Source organism: Equus asinus, chromosome 5 (genome assembly GCF_041296235.1).
Source record: "Equus asinus isolate D_3611 breed Donkey chromosome 5, EquAss-T2T_v2, whole genome shotgun sequence".
Taxonomy (NCBI): Eukaryota; Metazoa; Chordata; class Mammalia; order Perissodactyla; family Equidae; genus Equus; species Equus asinus.
Window position 1 is genome coordinate 42,174,832 of NC_091794.1, and position 18,115 is coordinate 42,192,946.

General features: G+C 42.0%; 1 protein-coding gene across 9 annotated transcripts in view; it reads right to left on the reverse strand.

Moving 5' to 3' along the window:
* The window catches only part of KCNMB2 (potassium calcium-activated channel subfamily M regulatory beta subunit 2), a 223,797-nt gene that overhangs the window by 106,206 nt on the left and 99,476 nt on the right, over window positions 1-18,115 (reverse strand). For 3 of the 9 annotated variants that reach the window (XM_070509409.1, XM_070509407.1, XM_070509408.1), the window contains one exon: window positions 868-963. The exons of the other annotated variants lie outside the window; for them this stretch is intronic. The gene's annotated coding sequence lies outside the window, so the exon portion shown is untranslated. The remainder of the gene's footprint in view (window positions 1-867; window positions 964-18,115) is intronic. 9 annotated transcript variants of the gene reach the window in all.

The window sequence follows — 18,115 nt, forward strand, 5'->3', positions numbered from 1 at the left end:
AGAGTTCACCATATTTACTCCAGTCTTACTCTTTCTCATATTCGACAACTTTCTCTTGTCCCTTCCACAAGAATCAAAGACTATCAAATATAAATAAATAAATCTACAAAGACATGAAATTTGGGCTAGAAGTTCAATAGTAAAAAGAAAAATTAAATATTCCAAATTCCATCTTTAGGTGACTTTTTTGCTTCTCCTTTTATTGTCCGTGGAATTGCACACAGGACAATACCGTTACAGATCTCTGAGATGTGTACCTTCCCGGTGTAACGGAACCACTTATGAATAAAAATGCATTGTTAGGGAGTTTTCAGTCCCAGAGTTAACGCATTCATTGGTTTTTGTGCTGTACGAGTTCTATTTCTGTGTGTTCTTCCCACCATAAATTCATCATCATCTTTGTTCTTTTTCATTAAAATAACAGTTATTTACTGTGTTCTCACTTAATTTGAAGCCCGAGGTGATACAGATCAATAAGACTGGAAGATAAATTTCACAAAGTTGTCGGAAAAATATGATTATATACTTGAATTTTAAAAATTCAGGCTACAACTGCTGCCACCAGCTTTATTTATTCTAGACATGAAGTAGTAAAATTTATGTCATAAGTCTAAACCTCAAATTATTGTCCTATAAAATATCTTTCACCTAGGCACTCAGAATCTCATTAGTTTCTTTATCGTTTTGAAACTGCTAGGCCCTTAGAATTCTTATGTGGAATGTGAAAAACGAAGGAAAAGTTGTGGTAGTCCACTTAATTTTTGACTCCTAATTTTTCTCACCCTAAACTTAATCTCTTCCTCCCTCCCCTCCATATTTCGTTAATAAGTTCAGGAATATTATGCAAACTTTAATCGGTTGAGTTACCTTAGCAACAGTGGACCTGAAGTTCTCAGGAAGGAGATTTCAACTGTGTCAGGCAAAGGTATTTTTCCTTCCAATTATATTCCTCTGTAGTTTCACCTTTAGGAAGAAAGCCGATTTAAAAATATGCAATTTATAGAAATCTTCCGTTTCCAAGGATTTGGTAATTTTTCCCTTTCTTTTTCTTCACTCAAATTTTAAAGGTATTTTCAGACAAGGCGGAAATAATTTAATCCAAGTACTGACATTTTCAAAACTGTAGTCTTTTTCCTAATATTCTCTGTTGACTGCTCAGGAACAAAAATAGCAGTCATAAAAGTAAAAATAAATAATACGAATTGAGGTTCTGCATCCCGCTGTGTTTTACAAACTCCTGGTTACTCGCACAGTTTTTGAAACTTCCTCTCCACCCGGCAGAGTTCTGTGCACCGCCTCCACTAATTGTTTTACCCACAAGTCCTGGGCGGTATTCTAATTCCCACAAGAAGAGGAGACTTCAGCATTCCTCTGGCTATGTGCCTTGTCTCTTGTTATCTTTGCAAAGCTTTCCTTTAGTAATAGCTACTTGATTCCCGTTGTGCAGCCATGTAGAAACTCCAGACGGGCAAACACACCAAGGCATGTTACAAAAATATGATGAGCATCAATGAAGAAACTTTGGGATATGAACGTTAATCTTCCTTTTATCTGGCCATGAACCAAAAAATCTGGTCTGACTTTCCGAATTTTCCATGCAGTTCACTCTTGTCATGCAGAGGTGAATCAGGAGTCAACCTTCTTTTAGTGGCAATGCCTTTATTTTGGAAAATGTTACGGCTGCAGCCAAAGATGTAGAGATTTCCTTAGTTCCCATTTCTAAGAGCATCCTCATGCAGATTCCTGGCTGGAAATGCAGGGCTCTTCGGGGTTATCCTTAGTCATTTCCACTGGGCCACTTTGTCCTTGGATGGTGTTTGTTTTCCTAAATCGAGCATGCTCAAGAGATGTTCCCCACCTGTCTAAATCTGTTCACAGATTCCATATGAGAGGTACTTGCTAATTTTCTTTCATGGTTAAAAAAATAAATTAAAGCTGTCTTTACTTCTTGCCAGTAGAAATTCACGATCCATAGTTGGTTGAGATACAATTTGTTCCTCATTTAAATACAAGGTTTCTTGAACTAAGCAGATTGGTACGTCCAAATATCACGCTCTGATTCGTCAGGGAGTCTCCTTGGTAACTAGCTTTTTTTCTTTGATGATGTGTGTTTTGGGAAAGTTATTTCAATTAATGATGAAGAAACTAAAAGTTGTACACCACATACACATAGGGACCTAGGACACGCATCCCTAAAATGGCATTATTAAAAGGACAGTTTCCTATTTGCAAAAATGTGGGAGCATCAGGGTCTCTCTCTTTCTAACACAATGAAATGGTTGGGAATGGGTTATGGAAGAGCACTAGTTAGATTTATGGGTTTTAAAAATGATGTTTTTAAACAGTGTATCATAATCATAATCTCACAAGGACGTGGGGTTGTGGTACTCAGTGCTTTTTCACAAAGCCTGAGGGAGTTTCCACTTTAATTAACCAGTTTCCACTTTAATTTGCAACTTGCTGGCACTCATCTCTAATTTAAAAGGGTAAAAGATAATTTACTTAGAAAATATTGACTGGACTATTAAATGCTTAACTAAATCTTCTTCTCCCGCTTTGTACCTATCGTTGCTTCTTCCTTCAGATTGATACTGTTTAAAAGAGGCAGCACTTGCTAGACTTTGGGGATATTATTGATAAACTTCATAGTGAGGGGATAAAAACTGCTCAGATCTGGGGTTAATAATCTCATGACAAAATCATTCTGCCTGCAAGCCAGTAGCCCTGCAAAGCAATGTGGCTATGTTATGCAAAAACAATCTGACTAAAGTATTAAATATTAATTCCTTAATTTAAAAAGCGAGTCAGTGTTGATGTAGCTGGCTGATTTGGCAAGGATGAGCAATAGATGTCTTGCTCTCTTGCTGCCTTTTGATGGTCGGAATGCTCACAGGGTGATATTGTAGTGCTAACCCTATGTGTCAGTGTCACAGACGATAGTCACCCCATGGGGTCTATGAAAGATCCATAAATGGAGCCATCTCAAGTATGGCTTCCTTGGGCTAAACTAGAGGATCATTATCGCTAATTGTGGCCTATTTCATGAGCTTTTCAAATACTGACAGCTACTTGTCCTAGCCCCAACCCACTCCTTTCTATCAAGGGCGGTCAGTGGCAGAGCTTGGGCGTGAACGCAAACCCAGGCCTGCTTCACTTCACACCCTTTCCTCTTCCCCAAGATCACTCTAGCTTGTTACCAACGACTTCTCTTCTCAGTCTGCGACCCCATACCCAGGTGGAATTAGGCAGAGGCACCTTCTCTGGGGGAGTGTTCAGCAGTCAATGTTCTGAAGGAGAAGAGCATGAGAAGAAGGAGGGAGGGCCTTCCAGATGGGTGAAGGATTTATGTATTTACTTAAGCAAGAAAGGGAGAATGTAGCAGATGAGTGTGTTTGATCAGTGTTTGATAACACTGGAAATCAGGATCATTAGCAAAGAGAAGCAGTTGGTGGGTGAAGGTTAAACTGAGATCTAGGCTGTGCTGTCCAATATGATAGCCACCTGCCACATATGGCTATTGAGCCTTTGAAACGCGGCTAGTCTGAATTGAGATGTGCTGTAAGTGTAAAATATACATCTGAGTTTGAATACTTAGTACAGAAAAGAAGACTAAATATTTCATTAATAATTTTTACATGATATAACATTTTAGACATATTGGGTTAAAGAAAATAAACCATCAAAATTAATCACAGCTGTTTCTTTTTACTTTGTTTTAATGTGGCTACCAGAAAATTTAAAATTACATACAAACCTCACATTTGTGGCCTGCAGTATACTTCTATTGGACAGTGTTGACATGGAGTTTGACTTTGAGCAGAATATTGCTTAGGAAATGCTGAAGAAAACAGCTGAGCAGATAATTGAATAAAATGAAAATTATACTTGAAGATTCTGTAATTGTGACTATTGCAGCTTAGAAATCTTTGTAGGGAGAAGACACTAGAGGGAGGGAGGATATAACCAATAATAATTATCATTATTATTTTTTTTCCTCCCCAAAGCCCCAGTGCATAGTTGTATATCCTACTTGTAAGTCCTTCTGGTTCTTCTATGTGAGCTGCTGCCACAGCATGGCAACAGACAGATGGGTGGTGTGGTTCCATGACTGGGAAATGAACCCAGGCCACCAGAGGAGTGAGAGTGCTGAACTTTAACCAATAGGCCATCAGGACTGGCTCGGATAACAATTATTGTGCATAGACTATCTGCCAGGCATACTAGTCCATTATCCCTCTTAATTCTCAAATCAACCTTGGTTTGTAAGTATTCTTTCTACTTCACAGATGAGAAAATTGAGGTTTAGAAATGCGAAGTAAATTGCCCCAAATTACTTAACCTAGGGAGGGAAGATTGCAGATTCAAACTCAGATCTGCTCCAGTCCTTCCACTTAACTAGGGAGGTGGAGAAGAGTGGCAAGACAACTGGGGACGTGACTGTGGGGATGGGGGACATCTAGAAAACACTGCAACAGAAAAATTTTCAGGACTTGAGAAGAGACCAGTGCAAATGGTTAAGAAAAAGGAGATGTAAGTAAACCTTACATCAAGAGCACTGGAGATACAGAGCGAGGTGAGAGAAAGTCCCAAGTCCCAAGTTAAGGATTATGCTGATGAAAAAGCTCTACTCTCTCCAAAACCCATTCCATGGAGTCATCCCAATAACATACATTTATTGGGCTCTCACTGTATGCAAGACAATGTCTAGCAGGATAGGAGGCAAAGATAACCGTAAATATAGTCTCTAGTCTCTTGTCTACTTGGGAAGGCAAGAAAAAGACCTCTGAAACAGTTGAATGGTAACAAAGCTTGGGGTAGTGAAAATAATGGTACCTGACTAGGAGTTAGGAGGTGTACGCTCTTTTACACCCAGGATCTTTGGATAACTGGCAGGATGACATTGTACAAGCTACTCAAACTTCTAGCGTTCAGTTTTCTTCTCTGTGAAGTTGGCATAACATTATCTCTTCATGGCTGTTGTGAGGACCAAAATCTGAATGAGGCAATGTATATGAGTATGCCTCATGAATTGTAAAGGGCTATACCTGACTTGAAAATCCATTCATTAGCTGTTACTGGGTTGGAGAGATATAGGACCATTGTTTCTTGGGTCCATTGTTAAATCCACAGATGTCAGGCTTCTGACTCCTTCCTAATAGCACCTGAATGTGAATACCATTGACTGAGTCAGTAACATTTATTGAGCACATATAACTAACTGTTATGTCTTACAGCAACTCTGTAAAGTTGGTCTCTGAGCCCTATTTTACTAATGAGAAAACCAAAGCTCTGAGTTTTAGTAACTCTGTTAGTAAGTGTGAGAGATGTCCTTAAATCTATGTTCTCTCATACAAAGTTATGTGCTCTTGCCTCCAACTCCCAGAGTCTGATTCCGTGGGTCTGGAGTAGGGTCCAGACATCTGTATATTTTTTAAAACTTCCCGGTGATTGCAGCAGGTGTCTAGGCTCAGGAACCTCAGCTCTAGAAAGCTCTTGAACATCTTTGGTGACAAGTGTTGTCTTGTGGGGCAGCTGGGAGCTCTGACTGTTAGAACAGTCCAAATTTGCCTCCAGCAGCTTCTACTGATTGGCCCAATCCTATTGTGAAGGAACACAGAGGGAGCCTAAAAATCTTTCAGTGACACCCCTCCAGACACTTCAGGTGTTCTTCAGGGGCCTGTGTTGAAGGCATCTGGGGTCCCTTCATAAGAGGTAGTCCCACAAAGTCTTTAAACTCCAAGTCTATTATTTCTTTCTTCTCTGGAACACTCCTTGCTGAGAGAATAGAGAGGTGAGAATTAAAGGATGGGTCACTGATGAGGGAGTTTAATGAGGAGTGGGTGAAACCAGGAGAGTGCTGTCCCTCTGGATGCCTGGAGTAGATGTACATAAATGCAGTAGAGAGCCGTGGTGAGAGACATCAGAGACGTGACCTCAGTAGCTTCAAGAGCCAAAAAGAGAATTTAGAAATTCCTGGTATTAGAATTTGATTTTAATATTTCTTTTTTCAGTAATATGAAGTATTTTAGTTGTGTTGCTATTTTTCTGTCTTTTCCATTCCCCAAATGATAAAAACAAAACAAAACAAACTCTTCAAAACTAAAGAAAAAAAAGGTTTGGATCAAGAACAGTGCAAGAGAATGACAGCCAGCCTCCAGACAGCGAGCTAGGAGGTGTAGAAGCTGTCAGCACAGCAGGAGGACGTAAGCAGTCCTGGAATAAGTGTGCTTCCAGCCAGACAGGCCTTAAAGAGACCTCTGGGGCCTCACTAGGCAGGCGCTGGTAGAGTCAGATTAAAAGAAAAGGCACAGCCTTTCTGCCATCTCCAGCTCCCTCTAACCTTATCTGTCTCCCACAGGCTTTGCTTCAACTTTATTGGGATTATGGAAGATGTGCAGTCTCATTCCAGAAAAAGAGGGAGTGGGAGGCAGAAACAATTGGCTGCTAATTTGTGCGTAGGGGGATGCTTTAGGGCTCCTCGGGGTCTCCTGCAGTCTGAGGCGGATCCTATCCATCCTCCCCCACTGTCATATGCCAAGGTCACACTCTATGCTCTCCTCCAACTGCTTGGGGGAAGAGGCCTGAAATGGGTCTTTAGGTAACATTTCCAAGGACAGAGCATCTTGTGAATGGGGGCATTTTAAGCCACCCTGCCTCAACTTCTTGTTGGAAAAAATGAGGGAAACATGCACCTAAATAAAATGATGAGAGCCTAGGAATGGTGAGTACAGCCCGGCTTTTACTGTATCTAGGGAGTTTTCAAATCTTTGTAGGTACTTCTCAGCCCATTTGTTCTAGCTTTTGGTCATCTATATTTTAACTGTCAACCCTGGAGGTCAAAGACGGCAGAGAAGGTGGGCATAGATTGAGCATAAGTTCCCTCTGTTTCCAGAAATCCTGAAGTGTGCATGTGGCCTCTCTAGTCCCTGAGACCTCCTTGAACAGAATCTTTACCACCTGCTTTTTTTTCCCCTTTGGTATCTAAATCAGCATGCCACTCAGTCTGCCTTGTGTATAATATTTCTATGTGTCCATACACACCAATAGACTATAGGCTAAAGAGGAAAACTTGTGTTTATGGAATATCTACTGAAAATCACACTGTCTTAAAGATTTTATTGTTCATTCATTCATTTCACTGATATAAATTGAGCCCTTACTTAAGAACATCTCGCATTAGTAATGGAAGTAGACATGTTCATGTAGATTACGTCTTTCAGGGGATGCAGTCAACAAACAAACTGATCAGTGAACAAAACAGTTACAGCTTATTGTTAAGTGTTAACAAAACTGTAAACAAGGTACTGTGACAGAGAATAATGGAAGGATCTATTTTAGAAAGAGAGTCAGGAAAGGTCAATAGGTCCCATTTAAATTAAGCCCTGTAAGGTGATGAGAAGGTCACAATCATGCCAGCACCAGGTCACTACATGTCCCCACATTATTCCAGGACATGTTGGTCTCCTCTCCACTGCTCACATAGAAAACGAAAACATTTTCCTGTCTTTCTGCCCTTTCTCTTTCTGGTCCAGGCAGTCAGAAGAATCCCCAGCTGAGGAGGTCTTCTGAGTCTTCATATACTGGTGACTCTGTGTGTTGCAGGCATATGTCAGAAATGAAGTGATCAGCCTGCACAAAATATCTCCCAAAGCAGCTCCCTTTTGATCAGCCATTCCCATCAGGCTGCCACATTCCAGGAAGATAAACAAAAAGAAGTTCTGTTCTGGTTTTCTTAAATAATATTACCAGGTTTTCCTCCTTTCTGCTACCTTCTTCCTCTTTCTATGTCTTTTTGCCTAACTTCTTATAAACTCTGGTTCTCTCTACGTGGTGTACAGACTACAGGCCAGGAGTGTCAGGAGGAGGCTGGGAAACAAAGCACAAAGCTGCTGGTGGGAAGAGAAAACAAGCAGGGCCAAGGGCAGGGGAGGGGAGAGGGGAGTGTGGTGATTGATCTGGGCCAACACAGGGGCTACCCTGAAAGAGAGAAGGCCGAGTCATGCCCTGGTTTCCTGCTGGTCAGGTTTCAGTGTGTGAGCCCCTTCCCATGCCTTCTGTCTTTTGTCCTGCCTGTTGTCCTCATTCCTCTGATTTGTTCCGTTGTTCGAAGTCTAAAGTTGTCCTTTGTATAATTGTTCTTCTTATGGCTTCCAGTGTTTTTCACAGGAAAAGCAATATCATTCATAAAATTACAAATAAGTGGACGGTGGAGAGAAATCCCTGAGCCAAAAGGCCTCCTGTGAACTGATCTCAACATGAGAGCATTTGACTTCACATTTCCAGAGCCCTGGCAACTGTTTTGTTTAATTGAGTTTTACTTATATTGACGGGGGCAGAGGTTATGTTATGAGGAAATGGAAGTTAGGCTAAAGACACCTTCTCTTCTCTGGCAGGTTGAGTCACTCTCTTTTTTGGCTGTGGTGAAGAGGGCAGTTGGCTCTGGACTCTGAGCACTGCCTGAGGCTGACCAACTCTGCGGCCCAGGGCAGGCCACTTGCCTTCTCTGAATCTCTGTTTCTTCATCTGATGTGGGGGATGATTTTATGCCTCCAGCACTCTTGGGAGGAGTCAGTGATATAATGCTGCTGAAAGTGTTTTGAATCCTGTAAAATGCTAAACAAATGGGAGCTATTATCTTTCTCTGGCATGGAAAGGTCTGGAATAAGTGAGTGTCAGGCAAAACATGAGAACATTTCTTGGAGTATGGGCATCTTGATTCCGCTACCTGGGACAGTGTGTCAGGCCCCAAGGTTGCCTTCAGAACTTTTGCTGGGAGAAGTTACTTTACCCCCAAGCGGGTTATGTTCTGCCTCAGGATGGGTTATTGTTACCTGGGTGCCAATGAAAAACTTGGAGCTTAGGGTGGGATATTTGATGAGATTGGGGTGGCAGTGGCGGGGGACTGAGGGGTCTCCTCAGGAGGAGGGAGGTGGTGCAACCAAACCCAACATGCCAGCACTCTCCTTTTGCAGAGGCAGTAAGGTGAGCTTGGAGACAATGGTGGCAGCTGGAGGAGAAAACCGGATGGGTAAAGAGGATGTGAGGGCAGAATTTGGATATTGGGGAGAAAGGAGAGCAATGAAGGAGCCCTCCTGTTAATCTCCCTGCACTATCCCTCTCTGTGTGTCTGGGTCTCTATCGTCTGTCCACCTCTCTGTCTGCCAACAATTGGACTGCAGCCCGCAGCCTGGTGTGAAACCCTCATCATTTGTGCCCACTGAGCTAATCTTGTCTCTCATACCTATGAGTGTGTCTAGGCTCTCAGGTTGGATTTGTGTCCTGGGTGGCTTCTAGTTCCTTACTAGGGCCTGAGCCCTGCCATGAGGCCAGCCTGCTTACACTAACCTGCTCCCCTCCCCAGGCCTGTGTGCTTTCTCCAAATCTCTGCTTCAGCCTGGTTTAGGAGCATTAACATGGGCCTGGGGGCAAAGAGACTTGAGTTTGACTACTGGCTGGGTGAGTTCAGGCAGTTAATAATCCTTTCTGAGCCTCAGTATTCTCATCTTTAGAATGGGGATAAAATATTAGTGTTTTGAACATTTATGAGATAATGTATATAAAGTACCTAACAGACCTGACATATAATATGTGGTGAATAAATGGTTGGTATAATGATTGTTATGGTTATTCCACATGGAGGTGCTCCTACCTGACAGACAGGGGACCAGAAACTCCTCCATCCCCTGGATCTGAAGGTTTCAATATCAGTCCTCATTTTGTAATGATGCTGTGGACTCTCTGATTTATACCCTGGCTTTTATTATTCATGGGATGCTTAAAACTGAGTCCATTCTCCTGTCCCCAGAAAGGGTCTGGAGTAGAGTAGATAGTTCTACTTTTAGATATGCTTTTCCAAGAAAACATGTGAACACAGATCAAAGATTCTCTATATTTATCAAAGCAAACACTTTTTTAAAAAAACACCTAAGGAAAAAGCTCAGATGCTGACGTGCGGTCTTTACTTACCCACGCTTGCACTTGCTCAGGTTTTGTCCTGAGTCTGCCCCGAGCAGGTGTGTCAGAAGTTCTGACATCGACAGAACTCAGTCCCTGTGGGAAACTGACAGTTCTTTCTTCTAAACTTAACTTCACCTTGGCCTTCTTGGAGTGCCCTCAGAAACATGGTAGTGGTACCTAGCTCGATGCAACTTAGAGGAATAAACTCCATTATTTTAAACTTCATCAGGTTCTAGAAGTCTTGGCTGGCATTTACTACTCAGTGATTTAAATACACCAGGATTTTCCCAATGCTTATTAAACGGCTCATTAGGCTTTTAAATACTAGTAGCTTTTATAATAGGACATGTTGATGAGTGAATTAAAAATGAATCAAAATCTTATTGTGAAATTATATCATTCTTCATTCAACATTTAAGAAATATTTCCTGAATACCTACCACGTGCCAGACCCATGGTGCTGAGGACTCAAAACAATGCAAATCTCTTTCCTCCTGACACTTCCCTTCTGTTGTAACAATGAGTAAAGGAAATACAGAAATTACATATTGTATTTGAAGATAATAAGTGTCCTAGGGAAACATTAGATAGAAAAGGAGGATGGGAAGCGCAGGAGTTGCAATTATAATTATTGTGGTCGGAGAGTCTTATTAAGAACATGAGAGTGAGCTGCATGAAATTCTGGGAGAAGAGCATTCCAAGCAAAGAAAGCAGCAGATGAAAAAGGCCCTGAGGCTGGAGCATCCCACCTTGCTCCAAGATTAGCAGGGAGGCCATTGTGGCTGAACTGGACTGAGCAAGGAGGAGTCATAGATGATGTCAGGTTGTGGTGGCCAGTTTGTGAAGGGCCCCGGAGGCCACTGTAAGAACTCTGGTTTCTATCCTGAGAGAGGTAGGTTTTGAGAAGGGGAGGGTCATGAGCTGACTTGCCTTTTAACAGGGTCACTCTGCTCCATTGGGAATAGACTGTAGTGGGAGGAAGGTAGAAGCAGGGAGACCTGCAATAATTGAGATGAGAGATGAAGGCAGTTTTCATTAGTGTGGTGGAATTGGTGGTGTCAGATTCTGGCTGTGTTTGAACATAAGATCAATCAGACTTGCTGATGGATTAGATGTAGGGAATGAGAGAGAGGAGTTAAGGATACCTCCTAGAGTATCCTTATCCTCAGCTGCTTCAGCAACTGAGAAGTGACCGTTGATTGAGAAGAAATGAGTGTGGGTGAAATACATTTGGAACAAAGTAAGGTATTCAACTTAAAATGCTAATTATAAAGATATAAATTAGATAGCCAAGTGGAGATGTTGAGTAGGAAGTTGGATCTGTGAATGTGGAGTCCAGGGTAGAAATATAAGGAGTTGTGAGCTTATAAAAGATGTTTATAGCTATGACATTAGTTTAAGTCATCTAGGGAGTGGGTGTAGAAAGAGAAAAGAGGAGGCGGGAGAGATGAGGAGTAAACAAAGGAGACTGAGAAAGAGTGGCCAGTGGAGTAAAAAGAAAATCAGCAGTGCGTGATGTTCTGAAGCGAGCAAAGAAAGGAGGGAGGGATAAAAATCAGCTGTGTCAAATGTTTCTGAGACGTAAACAAAGTGAGGCCTGAGAACTGATATTTTGATCGAACAAATAGAGGTTTGGGTAAACTTGATAAAAACAATGGATGGAGTTATGTGGGCAAAAGTCTAACTGAAGTGAACTTAAGAAGTTTCCTTCTTAAGGAAGAGAAGAATTGGATTGAGTATAGATAGACTTTTAAAGGAACTTTAGAGTAAAGAAAAGTAGAAAAATTGGGCAGTTCCTGTAGGGAAGTGGAATCAAGAAAAGATTCTTGAAGGATTGGGGACTAGTAACCTGCCTTTAGGTTGATGGTAAAGGCTCCACAGAGAAGAAAGATTTAATGATGCAGCGTTGGAGCACTATTTTGGGTGGGCATGGAATCTAGTGCGCAAACGAAGTGTTGCTCTCCCCTGGGAGCTTGGACAGTTCATCTGTAGTAAGAGGAGGGAAGGCAGGACTTATGAACACAGATGCTGGTAGATGGCTGAGTGTGATGGTGGGAGTGTGAAGGAGTTCTCCTATGATTGTCCCTGTCTCTTTAGTGATGTAGGAACTGAGATCATCAGCTGAGAGTGAAGATATGGGAGAATGGAGTGGAGATGTGGGAAATCGGAAGATACAAAATTGAAAAACACTACATTTGGCAATAGATGAGGGAAATATATTTTCCTTTAGACCTACTTGAAATTTAGGGTCATGAATAAAAAGTGAGACTATTTTGCATTATTATAGACTTGTTTCCAGCCATATTCAATTGCATGGGCACAATTGCAGAATAAGTGGAGAGCTGAATTTAACCAGGGCTGAAGTTTTGCCAAGTGAGTGTGACAAAGTATGAGAGGGGCAAGGGAATTGAAGATGCATGCAAAGGAATGATAAAAAATAATTGGTTGTGGACTGTAAGCTGGGTAAGAGAGAAGGTGAAATAAGGACATGAGGGAGGTGAGAGACAAAGAAAGGGTGGTATGATCAGTGGATTGTAGATCTTGGTGCTGTCAGTGGTTTTTGGCAAGGCACAAGAGGAAATGAGCCAGAGAGACAGGAGGCGGTGGTCAGAGTGAGATGCTTCAAATTTAGATATGGACATGTTGCAGGTTTTGGTAAGGACAATTCTGGAGGTATGACCCTGGGAGTGACTGGCTGAGATAGGAAGGTGGACAATATCATTGGAGAAGAGGAGTTTCAGAGACTGAAAGGGCAGCCTTTTAGAAGACCCATCAGTGTGAATAATGAAGTCATTAAGAATTTGAAGAATTCCCCGAACTTAGGTAAAGATATTGAAAGCATTAGTTGAGGATACACTGTCAGCTTCCTTAGCATGCACAAATCAAATGTAGTTCACTATGGCATTTCCCTATGGGTGTATGAAATCATGAAACCAATGTTAGCACAGACCCTCCTGTATGTTAGGGGCCTCACCTCTGAACTTTACTAAGCAAACTTTACATCCCTCTAGGCTAGTAGTCATCCTTTGACTTATCTGCTTTCCCAACCCCCCACAAGCGCTTTAAGGCAAAGGTGATATTGTTACTCGTAGCTAACCTCAGAAGCTGCCACGGTGCCTCTACAGGTGCTCAACAGACATTTGTTATGTGTAGCACACAGCGCTTAAGAACACTGATTCTGAAGTCTGACGCACCTGGGTTCTGATCCCAGTTGCCTCTTATTAGCCACATACCCCTGGAAAGACACTTAATCCCACTTCTTCATCTGTAAAATGGGGACAACAATAACACCCCCTTATTGGGACGTGTAGTCGGGAGTTGGTGAGATAAGGTTTTATCTGTAAATTGCTCGTTTAGTCCTGGCTCATAGAAAATGCATAGTAAATTTTAACTTCTGATGCATGAAGGCAATCAGACTTCATGTTTGACCGGGTTATTTCAAGAATGGCATGCTTCCACATCAGCCAGCACTGTGCTACAGTCCTTTAGAGGAAAAGGGAATTGGGAGCAACCTGACTCTCTGGTCTCCAGTGATCCGGTAACAGGCCCAGTGAGAGATGATGAAAGAATAATTCTTTTTTATGTCAGTAGAGCACTTCATGAGCTTTGTTAGCTAAAGGTATGCACGCCTCTGTACATGCAGCCCAGGAAATGCAGTGTCTCTGTCTCCACAGCTTCCCAATGAACTGAGAAGTGTCGCCGGTTCCTGCATGTGTTGTCCGTGATTGCATTATTGTACCACATGTTGGTTAAACCAGAGCGCATAGATATGATAAATGCTCATTGACAAGCACAGAAACTACTCTTTCACACAAAGGCACAATTAAAGAACTGCTCTTAGGCTCTTTGTTTTCAGGGAAACCAGGACGGTCCCAGAGCAGGGTGAAGTGGGCTAAAATGCACACTCTCTCATACCGTGTAGTCTTTTCCTGCTCCTCATTAAGCCCCCCATCCTTTTGATTGACCAGAAAACTGTGGTGTGGAACATCAATTTCACCTTCTGTCTGTATCCTGTATTTTTCTCCCTAAGCTCAGAGCTCGCTGCTCTGAGACGCTGGGGGCTTAGCTAATGAGTCTAGACTGCTCATTTTCTCTGCTTAGCAGACAGGAGCACCTGTCATGTGTGGGCAGACGGCCTCTCTGGAGGTTGGGCAGTGGTGGTGTGTTCGGACCTTCTTTCTCTTTCCGAATGCCACAAGGTTGCACAATTAAGGAAGAGTCAAAACATCTTGTGTCAGCCCTCAAAGCAGCTGAAAAGTGCCTCTTCTGGTATTTTAGGTTGGAATTTTAGTGGAATTACTCTGAATTGGAAACTTTAAAAGAAACTTTTTCTTTCAATGAGCCTGGAAGATTTTTGGGAAGGAAATAGGTGTTTTGATTTCCTCTAGATATCTTTAGATTTCTACAGTTTCAAACCAACGTCAAACAAGTACTCTGTTTTCTTGTAGCCTGTGTGTTTGTACGTGTACATGTGTGCATGGCGGGATAACTTTCAGGAGTCAGTTCGTTTAATGCAGGCATCAGATTGAATCTGCAGCTGCTTTCTGTTCCAGAGGCAATTCCACTGTCACCTGTCACGTGCTCCAGCATCTCTCACACCCAGGTCTCCAGAGAGGAGGAAGCAATCTCCTTTATGTGCATCTCTAGTGTACTGTGTAGGCGTTAGAAAAACATCTGAAATGTGAGTCACAAGACCTAGATTTTAGCCACAGAGCAGTTACTAACAAGTAGATGACCTTGGGCAAATCACATCACCCCCCAAACCTCAGCTTCCTCCTTAGCAGAATTAGCAAATTAGCTGCTTAACAGTGGAAGCAATACAACGGAGTACTTAAGCCTTTTGGCTAGGAGTCAGATGACGTGGTTCAAATACTGGATTCAAAATGCAAGAACTGCATGACTTTGGTTCTCAACTTTATCACTTGTAAAATTAGGATAATAATGTACCCAGTTTATAAGGATTGTTGTGCAGCCCTTCCATGAGTCGAACAACGGGCCATTGTTTACGGTTTATTCATCTAATTTTAAATCCATGTAACATCAATATGTAACATCAATACAATAAAGACCTTAGAACACTGATGCATAGCACTAAAAATGTTGGTGGTGGTTGTTAATATTATCATCATATCTCTAAGGAGTCTTCCAGTTTTAAACTTTTCTTTTGTTTATTTTATTTAATACTGCTCACGCCTTTTGTCTCCACTCCCTTCCAGAAGCTCTTTGATTGTCACAACTGGTGTTAATGGTGTCTAGTGGGTAGAGCTCAGGAATGCTGCTAAACGTCTTACAATGCACAGGACAGTCCTTCTCCCTACCATCAAAGAATTACCCTACCCCTGAGGATTGCTATGGGGACAAAATGGTTAGAGGTTGCTTTGAGAGTCTCTGGAAGATGCATTTTCGTTTTCTTTGCCAAATGAGTATGTATTGGCAGTGGTGATGCTTCTGGCTCCTGTGAGTGCAGATGCAGGAGGATGGTAATTCTCATTTTATATCCTTAGCTTTTTAGTGGGAAAGCTCAACTTCCACTCTTCTCCCTCAAATCAATAATTTTTTCCCCTAGTTTAGAAGAATCAGCAAAAACCTACCTGGCTGCCTACAAATAAAACCTTTCTTGGATGTATCTACATCTGCTCTCTTTCCCTCATTTCTGGGTCTGCTGCTTTTTCATGCTTTACCCTCGGCTTGGGACATCGCCTCCCTCTACTGCTCATCTTCTTTTTCTTCTGTACCTATTAAAATCCTACTCATCCCTCAAGTGGGAAAGAACTCAAACGTGACTCCATCCATGATACTTTTCCAAATAATCCAAGGGTTTCCTTTTTGACTCCTGACTCCCAGAGGCCTGTAGTTTTATGTTTCATGACATATCTCATATCCTGCCTGGCATTAAAGGTGTTGATATTCCTGTGTAATCACTCCTCCTAAATGATAAGTCCCTGGAAGGCAGGGCTTGACTCTCATTCATCTTTGAATCACGTGTAGAATTTAGCACAATGTCTTGCACACAGCGAGGGCTCAACGAACATTTGTGGAATTACGATATTGTCCCCATGACTAAGTTCCACCCACACATGATCACTGCAGTCCCTCAGCCTGCGCTAGGATTCCTGGTTTAATGTTCCTACTTTTTACCTTCACAACCCCCACACTCCCCCCTCTTCCCCTCCCCTCCTCTCTCTTTTTGTTGAAGGTTAATTATTTTCATTGCCGAAGTCTGCTGTGACACACTTCACTTGTCTGTTCTCCTCTGTTAATGCGCAAGCTATTTTAGGAATGCAACAAAAGGTGGCAGCTGCTGTTTATAAAATAGGAAGCAGTCTGAATTCCCCTGTGGGTCACGTGCCCATACATCTTCATTTATGTTTGAAAGCGGTGTTTCCTACCAGCCGTGTGATTTCCTTTTTTCCCATTACACCACTCACCCTATCCACTACAGAAATCATTGAGGATTTTTATTTTATTTTTGGCTTGGCTTTAATTTTCCATTTGATTTAGATTTCTTCCCGGTTCCTCCTTTCTTTTTATAAAAAGCAGGAGAGAGAGAAAAAGCCCCACCAAGCTGTGCAAATGTCTTTTTAGGAATTGGACCTCTCCAGATGAGAGCTTCATTATTGATGAAGAACTGAACCTTCTGCCCCTGAGATTTGGTAACGGAAGTGTGCTGTTTTGTAAAGTCTTAAGCGTTTTTTTTTTATTATTATTATCACGGTAATATATAAACCATTTAATGTTATGATCACTTGCTATTGAAGAACAGAAGATATGGGAAATTGCAGTAAGTTACTAAAAGTAATAATGGCTTTATTTTTAGTGCTGATGAAGTGAATTCAATTTAGGTCATCTCACCAGTATGCAATGTCCGCACATATATATATATGTAGGAGCTGTGATTTGGACGCACACACTGGAGACTTACAATTAGATTGAAGTGCAGATTCATAACTTCAGGACCTCGTGAGTAATGAGATTCATTATTTCAGGTCTTTAAAGAACTTTTGAACTCAGCCCCCTGACACTTCTCCTTCTCTACCCCCATCTAACTTCACTTCTGCTGAAGTTATAATTCTAAAGATGATCGCATATCTAGTTGTTTCTTAAAAACATCTGCAGATTCTCCATTATGTACAGCATGGGGTCCAAAACTCCTTAGTGTGGCAGAAAAGGCCCTTATATTCCACCCAAATGTATCTCTTGCCTTCACTTCCTGATCCTGTATTCAATACACATTTTACTCCAGCCACAGCAAACTTCCTTCTCTTTGCTGAAGACACTATGGACCTTTCCGTGCCTTTGACCCTCTGAGCAACAACTGCCTTTTCCTGGAATGCTCTGCTTGTCCTTATGCCCTCAGCTCCTCTTGACATGCCCCCACACTTCCTTCTCTGAAGTGATAAATGTGGAAAGGACTCGCAGAGGGCTTGGTGCAGAGCAAGGGTTCAGTAAATCAATGTTCGGTGAATGAATAGACAACTGAGTTTGCAAATTCAAAGGAAGATCTTCATCTTATGAATGAGTTATTCTATGGCTGTTTATAAGTCACTTGAACCCAGCATGACTGATCCATGTAGAATATGGTTTTTATATGAAAACAGTTACATTCTTTCTTAAAAGCTCTCAGAGTGAAAGAAGACCCTTCTTCCTTGACAATCCTTGTAGCAATTACTCTCCTGGAAGCTCCTGCTCCATGAGCCTGGGGGAGCAGAAACCCTGGGGATGGGAAAAGAATGGAAGTTTGGGCAGGAAAGCTGATGCTCAGGAGTGGGGTTTCGGGGACAGCGGCCTGGGAGGGGAGAGGTTCTGATGGAGGTTTGTTAGTCTGCTAGGGCTGCCATAGTGAAGTACTACAGACTGTGGGGCTTAAACAGTGCGAGAAACTTATTTTCTCACAATTCTGGAAGCAAGAAGCCTGAAATCAAGGTGTCAGCAGGGTGGGTTTCTTCTAAGGCCTTTCTCTTTGGCTTGTAGATGACCTTCCACCTGTGTCTTCACATGGTCTTCCTTCTGTGTCCCAATTTCCTCTTATAAGGACACCAAATTGGATTAGGGCTCACCCTGAGGACCTCATTTTAACTTAATTACTTCTTTAATGATCCTGTCCCCAAATGCAGTCACTCTGAGGTCCTGGGGGCTGGAATTTCAGCATATGAATTTT